Source organism: Schistocerca gregaria, chromosome 3 (genome assembly GCF_023897955.1).
Source record: "Schistocerca gregaria isolate iqSchGreg1 chromosome 3, iqSchGreg1.2, whole genome shotgun sequence".
NCBI classification, from domain to species: Eukaryota; Metazoa; Arthropoda; class Insecta; order Orthoptera; family Acrididae; genus Schistocerca; species Schistocerca gregaria.
The window spans coordinates 833,907,047-833,920,552 of record NC_064922.1 but is presented as its reverse complement, the minus strand read 5'-3'; the positions used below and the strand labels follow the sequence as shown (position 1 = coordinate 833,920,552).

General features: G+C 41.4%; 1 protein-coding gene across 1 annotated transcript in view; it reads right to left on the bottom strand.

Annotated features, from left to right (window-relative positions):
* Window positions 1–13,506, bottom strand: part of LOC126355986 (delta-sarcoglycan) — a 390,788-nt gene that overhangs the window by 175,379 nt on the left and 201,903 nt on the right. The gene's annotated exons all lie outside the window — the stretch shown is intronic.

Genomic DNA, 13,506 nt, shown 5'->3' with positions numbered 1-13,506 from the left:
CCATTTAACAATGATTGCGCTCATTTTAATCACCACACAATACAACACGTAGACATCGCACCACTAGCTACTTCACAACCCTTCCGACTCACAAAAAGGACGCTTCTGGAAACTTTGGTCGCAACGTTTCTCCCGCCTTACTCTTCCGCGGGGAAGTCACTTTAGTTTTTAACTTTAGCCTAATGCCATGACTCGTTACATTTTTACTTACAAAGGTTCATAATACTTTCAAAACTAAGATCTACTTAACAATAAATAGATATTAATACAAAAAACTTTATTTGCAGCTATACATTTAAAACACAGTCACAGATTATTGGTTGCGTACTTTGCAGCCTGGTGGCAGCACTTAGCGACGAGCTGCCTTACTTTACACTGCTGCCGTTAGATGCCATATGTGTCCTCGGTGCTCTATCATCTCACTGCTAGTTTTATACAGGCTTTAACAACTGCTCTGCTACTAATAGTACTTTTTAAGTAATGACAGAGAATGACGAAATAACTTATACGAAATACACTGTGTGACGTGGCTTGTCTCGTTACAGTGATCCGCCACTATGACCCTTATGAGTCACTGGTGTCATCCGATCCCGGGTCGTTCCCATTGTAATTCATGATTTCAAACGTACACTGATCTTATCTCTTACACCCAATGTTTTTCTTACAAATATTCCGATGCATATTGGACCCACACACCTGATATCTGATACACTTGTGACAAACTATAGAATTATATTGTGTTTCACACGCGTAAATACTGTCAGTGTTACAATTATAATGTGGTCTGAAAATATTATTTTGTATGTAAAGTAATGTGATGGTTCAAAAAATGATACAAATGGCTCTGAGCACTATGGGACTCAACTCCTGTGGTCATTAGTCCCCTAGAACTTAGAACTACTTAAACCTAACTAACCTACCGACATCACACACATCCATGCTCGAGGCAGGATTCGAACCTGCGACCGTAGCAGTCGCGCGGTTCTGGACTGCACGCCTAGAACCGCGAGACCAATGTGATGGTCGATTTGAGGATAAATAGAGCGATTCAAAATGAATGAAACGAAAAGAATGTATTTCTGTGTCTGCATTAGCGCCTTTATTTCAGAATTACACATATAGACTGAAAAGCTAACTCTGAAAGGTTAACTATCACAAGTGTGTCTGAACATTCACAGATAAACTATGTGGGCTCCATTTTTGGCATGGCAGATGTCTCTCCGGTGCCTTACCTGCCCCAGATCCTGTGAAAATTGGGGCAGATAAATGGTTTACGTACACCCATGTCTGCTGGACACATCCTTCGACACCCCCAAAAGAAAGAACCCATAGGTGAGATGTCAAGCTTTTTGGAGGACCACAACACGAGTGGCACAACATTAAACCCAGAACCACATATCAAGTGTTGTGGAAGATGTTCGCTGAGGCCACTACATATGAAACTATGCCAACGTAGCGGAGCTCCATCCTGTTGCAAAATGAAATCAAGTACTTGTTCTGACAACTGGGCCAACTACCAGACACAAAGCATATCGAGATAGGTTATGCAATTAACAGTAGTGTCTACGAAGAAAGACTCAGCGGTTTGTTACGGCGAGGAAAGCATTAAGGTTTGGAGTACCATGTTCACGTTCAAAAGAGACATACACCTTTCGTGTACTCCATATTGTCTAGTTATGATTGTAAACTTTGCCACTTCCGTGAACACACACCTGTCTGGGAAACCATCGACCCAACCCAATCCTTGAAAATCAATGGATAATTTTCTAGGTTTTGGTTTATCGACTGGTTTTAGCGATTACATCATTTGAATTCTGTGAGCCTTGATTTGCAGACTCTTGTGCAACACACACTACACTGTTGATAGCGACACTTTCGCTTCTCTGCTGGCACGACGTGTGAATTTTCCGGGGCTTCTTTCGTCGATCGTACAAATGTTTTCCACAACTTTGTTTTCTACGGATGGCCTACCTGTGATTTTCTGTTTGTATATGCATCCTCTGTGGTCAAATTGCTTTTACACCCAACAGAGCCACGTGGGGTGGCCGCGCGGTTTGAGGCGCCATGTCACTGATTGCGCAGCTCTTCCTGCCGGAGGTTCGAGTCCTCCCTCGGGTATGGGTGTGTGTGTTGTTCTTAGCATTAAGTTAGTTTAAGTAGTGTGTAAGTGTAGGGAAGAATGACCTCAGCAGTTTGGTCCTTTAGGAATTCACACACACACACACACACACATACACACACACACACACACACACACACACACACACACACACATCCAATAGTGTTGTGACAGTGTGGAGCCATTTTACCAAACTTTGTCCGAAAAAGTCTTTGAACAACGACTATTGATGATATTTCGGGATATTCTACGACACAGTAGACATTTCCTATCGTGGATGCTACCAATGTGAATACTAACTTACCCCAGCGGTGAATGACAACTGCGACATTCCGTTGTTTAATTGTTGCCAACCTAGAGTGTGATGTTAGACCATTCAGTCTACGTCCCTGTTTCTGGAATAATGTCATTTTGTAGTCAGAGAAACACTTTCTTTTTGTCGCTTTAATTTAGAATTACCGTGTATTTCATCTCTGTAAAATGTCGTCAGTATGGAGGAGATTTTATTGTTGAAACACATGATTTGCCGCGTAGGGAGGAGAACAGGCCTGTGTGTTGCACATGCACTATGTGGACGTTTTAGTTTGCTTGTGACAGATTTCGGTAAGTTATCTGAACCGGTACTGTGTATAGTTTCGGAAGCGGTTCTACAAGAAAATGGTTCAAATGGCTCTGAGCACTATGCGACTTAACTTCTGAGGTCATCAGTCGCCTAGAACGTAGAACTAATTAAACCTAACTAACCTAAGGACAGCACACACATCCATGCCCGAGGCAGGATTCGAACCTGCGACCGTAGCGGTCGCTCGGTTCCAGACTGTAGCGCCTAGAACCGCACGCCCACCCCGGCCGGCGCGGTTCTATAGTGGAAGTTTAACGTGAGAGCATTTCTTTTAAGAACTATGTAAAGGATGAGCCAGACAATAAGGGATTTTACTCTATTATATGTGCTTCCAAACGGTTACTTCATTTTTCCTTTGCGGCCAAGCCACTGCCGGCAGTGTTAGCTGCCTCTAAATTCTTTCGTCCCACGGTCTGGTAACAGGAAGTCAGCACCGAGGGAGGGCACCTTGTTCACGTCCCTCTCTCATGTGCTTACGAGGTACGCCGCCCCAGGCGTCGCTTAGCAGGCGACGCTCTGGAAAGTTCCACGCCGCCCGCACGGATTGCTCGGTACTGACCAATCAGGGCGGAGGAAGCCGCGTGGTGCGTCGAACATACCCGGCCGCCCGTCGCCGGGCTCGCTCTATTGTTTTCTTGCCCACCCGCGAGTCGGATGCGCGCCCTCTAGCATCGAACATCTCCCGCTTCTCCCGGTGCTGCGGCACTGTGGACTTAGTTTTGGCAGACAACAACTTTCGGTAGCTTCGCGAACAATGTTCGCCAAACTATAAGCTCTGGCTCACCGTCACCTCCGTAGGCCTATGTATCCCCTTTCAACATGTTTTAGCGAATAAATGGCCTTTCTCTAAAAATTACCCTATTATTCCACAACGCCACCGCCTGCCCATACGCCCATCCTGTACAACTATGAACGGTGTTAATTAGTTGCTGTAGTGTATCGAACTGTTCTTTGGGGCTGTACTACGGAGATTCGAAGGTTTTTGGACATTCGACAGAAGCTTGAAGAGAAAGGAGCTGACCTGTTCTTTGGGACATTACCAGTTTTACTTATTGTGTGTGTGTGTAATAAAGCAAATATGCACTCCCTTATGAAATAAACATGGGACAGGCGTGTACTGTTTATTGTATTAACCGTGTTCTCCCTAACTGTACATCAGAATCTCATCCAAGCCTCCAACCTTGTCGAAACGTTCAACATGTCGTAAACTCCTGAACAACGGACTTCCAGCACAGAAATCTATAATGCTCTACCTAAATCTGCTTTTTAACTCACATAAGACGATGATGATACCTAACTACCAAGCCCGCCCATTTTGCCCTACTATGTTTTCAGATTTATTTGCAGCGTCAGCGAGGTTACGTCATCCCCAGTAATGTCCTCTCTGACATCTGCCTTGGCGTTGACGGAAGGTCAGCGGAGACAAGAGAAGACGTTGCATCTATTCTGAATCTTGTACGCCAGTTTGTATGCATGAGAACTGACTTAACAGACACCGCAGTAGAACAAGAATTATACATAGAAAACTGCAAATGTGCTACGTAATGTATAACCATTAACGTTTGAACTTTTGAAGGGAGAGAGATGTATTTGATTGACAACTTGACAGTTGCATTCGACAAACCATTCAAATTGAACAAAACTGCAGTATAATTTTATTTTACTTCATACAAACAGCTGAAACAGAAAAGAGAAAAATTACTGCTTATCAAGTACAAGTACCAGAGATTGAATGACACGCAGAATTACTTGTCGCAGTTGTGTGCTATCACGATTCATTATGCAAGCAGGAGTCACAATTACGCTTCCGTTTCTCAATAGCTAGCAACATAAAGGTTTATTTATGTGATACTTTAAAACAGTAAAGTTAATTTGAATATTTTGTTTGTGAGAAAATCCACGAGTCATCTGGTTTTTCGCATTACTGATCTGACTAACACAGATAAGGAAGCAGATCACTTCACAGGAGCCAGTGTTGATTAATTAAGTTACAGAACGGAATTTACTAAAACGCGATCACGTATAGGGCCTTGACAACTGTTTCCTGAGTGGGTCTCAACTGACTACTTTTACTTCCGCCTGCGGACATGGTTTTTATTAACTAGGAAAGAAAAATCGCTGAGTAAAACGCATTTATAATTTATTTTACAATGGATATAGTAAATCTTGAATGGTTTAAATATTTGTAACTAATAGTTTCGAATCAAGTAGTACACAGACCAGAAGAAAGATGCTCCTACGTGAGCACAAATAGGGCAGATACTTCCTGTATATTAAAAGTCGCTGACGGTAAAGTGGGGTACCAGCTACCTCATTCTACCTTTCTCAGCATCTTTAAAAATATTCCAAAAAATTCTGCATGTGAACATATTCAAGTTCTCCTTAACATACAACTTATCTCTCACTCCCAGAAGATCAGAAAACTGTTACTTGCTGAAACCCACTAGCCCATCGCTGTAAGTCGCTAGTACGCATCTCCTCCCACAAGACCGTTTTCGCTCACTCATTCAGCCCAACTCACCGTTATTATCTCTATGTGCCTCTCTGTCACTACCTCCTGTCACACAGCCACAGTCTCCCTCGTTACGTCCCACTGCTACTGTATCCCCTCACTGTCACTGTCTCCCTCTTGCTCTCTCTTAGTGATCTTAGTCATGATACGTAATTCATTCTTTCCCACAGCTGCTTTCTCGTTTCATACTCTTCCTTGTTGTCATAGTCATTGAGTATCTCTCATTATCACTTGCTCTCACACACTTCCATTTTCTCCTTTTCTTTATCCCTCTCCCATTGGCATTGTCTTCTTCTCTTTTTTCCTCTCACTGTCCAGTGCCTATCAACTATAAAACATTTTTTTGAAAATCACAGCCCTCAGTCGCGAACACAATGAGCTACAGATCTGGGCATTTTGTCCTACTGTAGATACGTTGACGATATATTAATAGTCTACAAAGGTCCTCCTGATGGGATCAACCACATTTTCAATCTGTTTAATGATCTTCATGATAAATTAAGTTCACTTGTGAACTAGAAAATGAAAATCGTCAGTTAAATTTCCTCGATCTTATGTTGTCATTAATTGAAAACAAAATTTCCTTCGACATTTTCCGTAAAGAGACTCAAACTGATCGAATCGTTCCAGCTTCTTCTACGCATCCAGCCTCTCACAAAAATGCTTTCTTTTTCTTGGCTATTCACAGAGCACTTTCTATTCCTTAATAATGAGATTAATGTTATTAAAACTGTGGCGGTCAATAATGGTTACGAAGCTCGATTGGTAGATGATATCCTCAGAAAGAAGATTGGCAAGAAGGGTACTACACTTGGTTCTTTCATCAGCGTCCTAGAAGAATCGGAGAAAAAATTCTCCTCAATTCCAATTTTAGGTCCAGTGTCATGCAAGATTCAAGGGTTGCTTCGGACTAAATACAAATGTAATATTGCCTTTTCTACAATAACGACTTGAGAAAAAATTTCATCCATAATTTAAAGTCAACTACTAGCCCTCTGCAGAATTCTGGCGTCTACAAGATTTTATGTAACACTTGCGGTGCCTATTATATTGTTCAAACAGGACTTACCTTTTCAATTCGCTGTAAAGAACATTTTCTGGGGAAAAACGGCTCTTGTGCCCCTAATTATTCTTTTGCAGATCACCTGTTAATCACAGGGCACTCTCCTAAAGGGGTTGAGAAGTTGTAAATTTTGCATATTGAAAAAAAGGGCGTAAACTTGATATTTTGGAGGAGCTGGAAATTTTCAAGCATTTCTTTTCGTATAACGGACTTTCTCCGAACGAGCAGGTGCAGTTGCGCGGAAGAAGTTATTTCAATGGTGTAAAGCCGCTGCTTGACGAGATCTAACACTGGGATGTACCAACTACTTCTTGCAGATTCAGAGATACCTTTTCTTCCAATTTTTACGGCTCATATACATACATTGAAAAAGCCTTTTCGGTTTTTATAACAAAACTATTATAGCAAGAAGTAATGTCATTTAATGGATTATTTCGTATATGTCTTATTTACGCATTTATTCTGAAATTTTTGTACTACAGCCAGTCATTCATTAATTATATTTTATATCTTGCAGTATTCCGCTATTGTAATTACTTCATGTACACCGTTCAGGTGTTTGTTCATTTCTCTCTCTGTAGTTACGAGGGATGTTTACAAAATAACTTGTTTTACCATTAGCCACCAGATGGCGGTATTGTCTTGAAGTTGCCGTAGCGCACAAGTCACATGATGTTTCAGTTTTGTGTTGACTGTAGCAGAGGACACATGGCAGCCCCTAGTGGCTTGCACCTCTGTTGCATTTTATTTTAATTCTGACTATCTGAATCTGTCAGTTGTGACCGCAGCTTTTGTATTTTTTGGTATGTTATGTTGCAACATTCAGTTTTAATTTTGTCCGAAGAAGGTGCCCCTTGTGACACCAAAACCTAGGTTAAAGAAAAGAGAGTGTTTTTCAAATTTTTATATTATACAACAGTCGCTGATTTACAGCCATGTTAAAAACCTGTCAACTGTGTTCCAAACCACTTTGTCCCTCTCTTTCTTTCACTCTGTCATTGTCACCTTTGATCCTTCCATGGCACAACCACTGTCGACTGTTTTCCAGTATTTATCAATTTTCCGTCTCTTTCCCACTGCCACCTTTCTCTCAGCATAAGGAAGCGCGAATATTTTCCTAAGGTTTTAAAGGCGCCGAGGAAGGTAAAATGAGGCATCTGAGACCCCGTTTTTAAGTCAGAGCCATTTACACAGTGTTGGCCTTTTCCGTCCTCTGGTAGCAGCAGCTTTTTTCCACTGTTTCTCTTTTTTTCCCTACTATATCAGGGAATGTCCCTCATATAAAAATGCCTCTATGCGCCAGTAAAATTTCGATAGCTTGCTGAGGTGAAATTGAAGTAACGCAAAACTAATTTTACGGCTCAGATTGGACTTTAATTTCGCAAAAATTTAACATGCGCTTTAGTATTGCCGCATGTGGTTCACAGAACCCTTGTGGTGATAAAAGAGACCATTTGCAGCATATTACTCCAAGTTACGGCAATTTATGAACTAAGTTTTCGCCTCACAGCGGATTTTACGTGTACAAGAAGGGTAACTTTGAACCTCTATATCGGATAAATATATGAAGACGATTTTCAACAGTGCTGGAGATAGGCATCTTAGAAATATATAGAAAAAATTACAGCCATTAGCTGTCCACACCGTCTCGAAATCCGCAGTTCGGTTTTGGTACCCAAATACCATCGATAAAGGATACACGATTTTGAAAACGGATAGATGACACATCTAAACAAATGTCTGGTAAATATGACGTCAAAATTTTAGTTATCTGCTGCTGTTAGTTATTTGGGTATCCGATACTGACGGAGAAAAATGTGGGAAACGATTTCATCAAATTTTCTCAGTAACCCCCCAAGAACTACATGGTGCTACCATAAGCCCCTTAAGACACACCCCATAGACCACATCTAATGTAAAAAGAACCAATCGATTTGCTTCATTTCCATAATCTGGATGAGGTGTATAATATTCAAACTTTAATTCTTTGCTGTGGGATGATTACGATAAGACGATCCGTAAGTTGTGCAAAAAGTCGTTAGGCCAAGGGCTATCCAAAACACTTGACCCTACCTTCCTGTCACAGATAAGAGCCGAGGGTTGAGGCCCGGAAAAATCTCGTTTTTATTAGCCTCGTTTTGGAACGTTCTGATAGCGCATTCTGTCGCATGCGTACCGATGCTCACGTCAATGACAGTAACTAATTGATGGCAAGCTTTTGGCAAGCTTCTAGGGTTGTTGAGCGTAGCATTTCAATATCACTGTTATTAACTGATGAAGTGAGACGGCAGGTATGCTGTGACTGCATGGCCGGAGGCTGACAGAGAGCGAACACAAATGTATCACTGGGGCGGAGCAACCACAAGAGCGTTTGCCACGTCCATCAAAGTCAACAAGTTATGGCGCCTATGCATCACTAACACGCTGTTGCTGCAATATGCTCTAGGGGGCCCTTCCCGTCTCCGGCGGTTCGGTTGCCGCTCCTCTGCACCTTTCCCTGTCTGAACCTCTGTGCTCCAATATCCCAGACCAAATTTTTGTACCAGATGTCTGATCCCGCATTACTACACATCCACTCCTCCAGGTCTGGCGATTGTTATGTGTATACCTAACATCTCCTGTCAGTCTTCAGATTTTCCACCAACACTTATCGAGGGAGAAATTTTATAACGTTTTTTATCCTCCGTCCTGTGGCTCCATAAAACTCATCCTCACTCAACTGCTTTACCACACCTCTCAGCCTAAAAAAATAGAACTCAGGACCTACGTCACAGGCCATCTACCAATGTCGGTCCGAGCTTTCCCCACCGGCGCGTTTTTGCCATCGTGGGAATACAAAAACCAAGGAAACGTCCTACTCTTGGCATTTCCCCAGCCATGCAAAAAAGTAACAGTTGGTGGTGTTTTTGGTATCCATTCTAAAGATATTATCTGCCGCTGGCGTCTATGCTCGTCATTTGGGCTTCTTATCATCGTTTTTCCTTTTTTCGGTTTACTGTCGGTTTATATTATACGCTCAGTAGACTGACCATTTAGTTCAGTATGTCGTGTATTTTCTTCTCGCTTCCACACAAGATATCAATTACATCATCTAATCTTATCATTGATTTTGTTTCACCCTGGATTTCTGTCTTATTTCCGGAGCTACCATTTATTTCTGTCAATGCTTCTTCGGGGTACAGATTGAACATTAGTGGAGAAAGGCTGCATCAATGTCCTTCATCCATTTTAATCCCAGTATTTTGTTCTTTGTGTTCCATTCTTATCGTTATTTCTTCGTTCTTAGACATCTGATAATTTATTACCCATTTTACCTACTGTTTACATATATTCATCCGAGACTTTCGAAAATTTTTTACACAGTCGTGTGCTTTTTCTAGCTTGACAAATCCTATGAATGTGTCTTGGCTTTTCTTCAGTCCATCATCTGTTATCAAATGGAATGTGAGAAGTGCATCTCTGAAACCCTTACCATCCCTAAAATGAAACGGAACGTCATGTAACGGATCCTCACTTTTCGTTACTATTATTATTCGTGCCAACATCTCTTGCTTTATTTTTCTCGGCTGAAGCCTATACACAAATGGCCTCACCGTACGTGCAATAGCTCGCAGCGTGATACGGCTGTGAGGCTGCCTAACTGGAGAGGTATTGGTTCACATGCAATGCTTGCAGGGCTTGTGTCGTACATGATGTCGTCCATATTTTGGAATAATTGTTATTAATTAGTTTAGTGTGAGTCACAGTACAACGAGAGAGATGAATGGTCATTGGTTAGTTGATAACAGATCACAATTCTTTCGAATCTGAAGTGTATTTGCTGTTCTGACCTCATCGTGAACTACATGCAAGTACAGAACCGCTAGGACAAGAACGTTTTTCTGAAATTGTAAAATGGGAATGAATATACATATTGTCCAAAGCAAAAGTAATTTCCAAATGTTGAGAAATAACAAGATCATTGGCTATACGTGGCACACACGTAGCCAGCCAGCTATGGTGCCAGTCTAACGGGAACAATTTCCGGCCAATATGAGGACGACGCATTACAGAGCTATTTTACTCGAAACAGCCGTTGTTGCAAGCTAAGGCAAACTCCCCCATCCGCTACTCTCGAAAGGAGGAAGATTTTAAGGAAGACAACTTAGTGTGGGACAAAGCATCAGCTCAAAATGACGAGATCTAAACTTACGAGTAATTCGCGCAGTGAATGACGTGGTTTGAAGAAAAAAGAAACTAGAAACTAAGCTCCGTCCGAACAGGCCTCGGAAAGCCCTACTACATTTGTAAGTAGGCTGTTTAGATTTTAATATTGGTAACGCCACGTAGCGCTCTGTATGAAAATCACTGGCTGTGCTGTATGGAGTCTGTGGCTGGTTAGCATTGTTGTAATATTCGCCATTGTAGCGTTGGGCAGTTGGATGTGAACAGCGTGTAGCGTTGCGCAGTTGGAGCTGAGCCGCCAGCAGTGGTAGATGTGGGGAGAGAAGTGGCGGAGTTTTGAGAGAGGATGATCTGGACGTGTGTCCATCAGAGACAGTAAATTTGTAAGACCGGATGTCATGAACTGCTATATATATTATGACTTTTGGACACTATTAAGGTAAGTACATTGTTTGTTCTCTATCAAAATCTTTCATTTGCTAACTACGCCTATTAGCAGTTAATGACTTCAGTAGTTAGAATCTTTTATTTAGCTGGCAGTATTGGCACTCGCTGTATTGCAGTAGTTTGAGTAACGAAGACTTTTGTGAGGTAAGTGATAGGTTATTGTTAGTCACGGCCATTCTTTTGTAGGGATTATTAAAAGTCAGCTTGCATTGCGCTAAAAACATTGTGTGTCAGTTTAGTGTTGATCAGAATAAGTAAAGAGAGTAATGTCTGAGCACGTCCAGTTTTCCTCAGCTGTTTGAAAAGAAAAGAATGTAAGAGGTCTATCAGCACAGTAATAAATAAATTTTTCTAAGGGGACGTTTCACATCCTCAGCTGATAGGCGTCACTGGATGCGGATGTGGAGGAGCATGTGATCAGAAGACCGCCCTCCCGGTCGTTGATAGTTTTAGTGACGGGAGCCGCTATTTCTCACTCAAATAGCTCCTCAGTTGGATTCGCAAGGGCTGAGTGCCCCCATTTGCCAACAGTGCTCGACAGAATAGGACGGTAACCCATCCACGTGTTAGCCAAACGCCAAAGCGCTTAACTTCCATGATCTGACGGAAACCGGTGTTACCAATGCGCCAAGGCTTTAGGATAAAGACGGTGACTGATAAATATTCCAAAGAAAGGGAGATATATCTTTCGAGTTAAAAATAATAAAATAATAATGATTTGGAACAGGTGTAACAGGACTGCCTTGTGGCGGGGGATTTAGCGTTACACTATGGGCTCAGTTCAAAATTGGACAGGTGGGTGCAGTAGATTAGATTAGATTAGATGAGATTAGTACCTGTTCCATAGATCATGAGTAAGACACTTCGTAATGATTTGGAAAGTGTCATTTCAATAAAAGGTGTCTAAGCAAGATATTACATAACACAAAATATTACATGACATTTAATATTTTAATTTTATTTTGTGGGCGTTGGGGAAATTACCAACTTACTATATATCCAAAAATTAATCTAATGAGTAGAAGGAGTTGCCATTAAGAAATTCTTTTAATTTCCTTTTAAACGCTATATGGCTATCTGTCAGCCTTTTGATGCTATTAGGTAAGTGACCAAAGACTTCTGTGGCAGCATAATTTACCCCCTTCTGAGCCAAAGTTATATTTAACCTTGAGTAGTGAAGGTCATCCCTTCTCCTAGTGTTGTAGCCATGTACACTGCTATTACTTTTGAATTTGTTCTGATTGTTAATAACAATTTTCATAAGTATATATATATTTATATATAGAGGCTACAGTGAAGATCCCTAGCTCTTTAAATAAGTGTCTGCACTATGATCTTGGATGAGCTCCAGCAATTATTCTGATTACACGCTTTCGTGCAATGACCACTCTATTACTCAATGATGTGTTACCCCAGAATATGATGCCATACGAAAGCAGAGAATGAAAATAGGCGTGGTAAGCTAATTTACTGAGATGTAAATCGCCAAAATTTGCAATGACCCTAATAGCATAAGTAACTGAACTCAAACGTTTCAGCAGATCCTCAGTGTGTTTTTTTGCAGTTCAACCTGTCATCAATGCGCACACCTAGAAATTTTGAATATTCTACCTTAGCTACCGATTTCTGATCGAAGTCTATATTTATTAATGGTGTCATTCCATTTACTGTGTGGAACTGTATGTACTGTGTTTTGTCAAAGTTTAATGAGAGCTCATTTGCAGAGAACCACTTAACGATTTTCCGAAAAATATCGTTTACAATTTCAACAGTTAATTCTTGTCTGTTGAGTGTGACAGCTGTACCTCCATCATCGGTAAAAGTATCAGCTTAGCATCTTCGTGAATATAAGACGGCAAGTCAATAATATATATTAAGTACAGCAGAGGACCCGAGACCGAACCTTGCGGCTCCCCATTCCTGATTGTTCCCCAGTTTGAGAAATCACCAGTCTTTTTCATATTATGTGAACTGCTTATTTCAACTTTCTGCACTCTTCCAGTTAGGTATGACTTAAGCTATTTGAGCCAGCGCGATAAAACCGTTGACCGCAGGACCTCACACTCAACCACATCTTGATAAACGATAAACTTGTCCAAGAAACTTAGTTATAGGAATAGCATGTAAGATTGTGGATGTTTGGTATTACTAACAGCCAGGGATATTCACTGATATTATGTCGTATTAAGACGTGAAATGCTAATAAGAAATGTTTTATTGCGCCACGCGGTACAGCCGTCGTAGTAACACGTCAACAGACGTGTGGCTTCGCTGTTCGCCGTTGGACATGACAGTCCCCGAATTTTCTTTCATTGTTTTCTCTGTAATAAAGACTAGTGGTGACCCTTTAGTTCAGTAGTTAGTATGTTTCACCTCCAGCTGTCACGCTATTCGTAGTAGAAACCAGTCAACAAATATCAGACGCCTAGGGAAGTCATCCAGGCCCACAACTTTTATCTTGTGTCACTGGAAAGGATGTAGACCAGTCTCATGAACAACATTCCAGTCCTCGCCACGTTCGTGAGCGATTCGTCTTTCACTTTTCTTTGGATCTCGCCCTTTTCGCCACAACACATCTT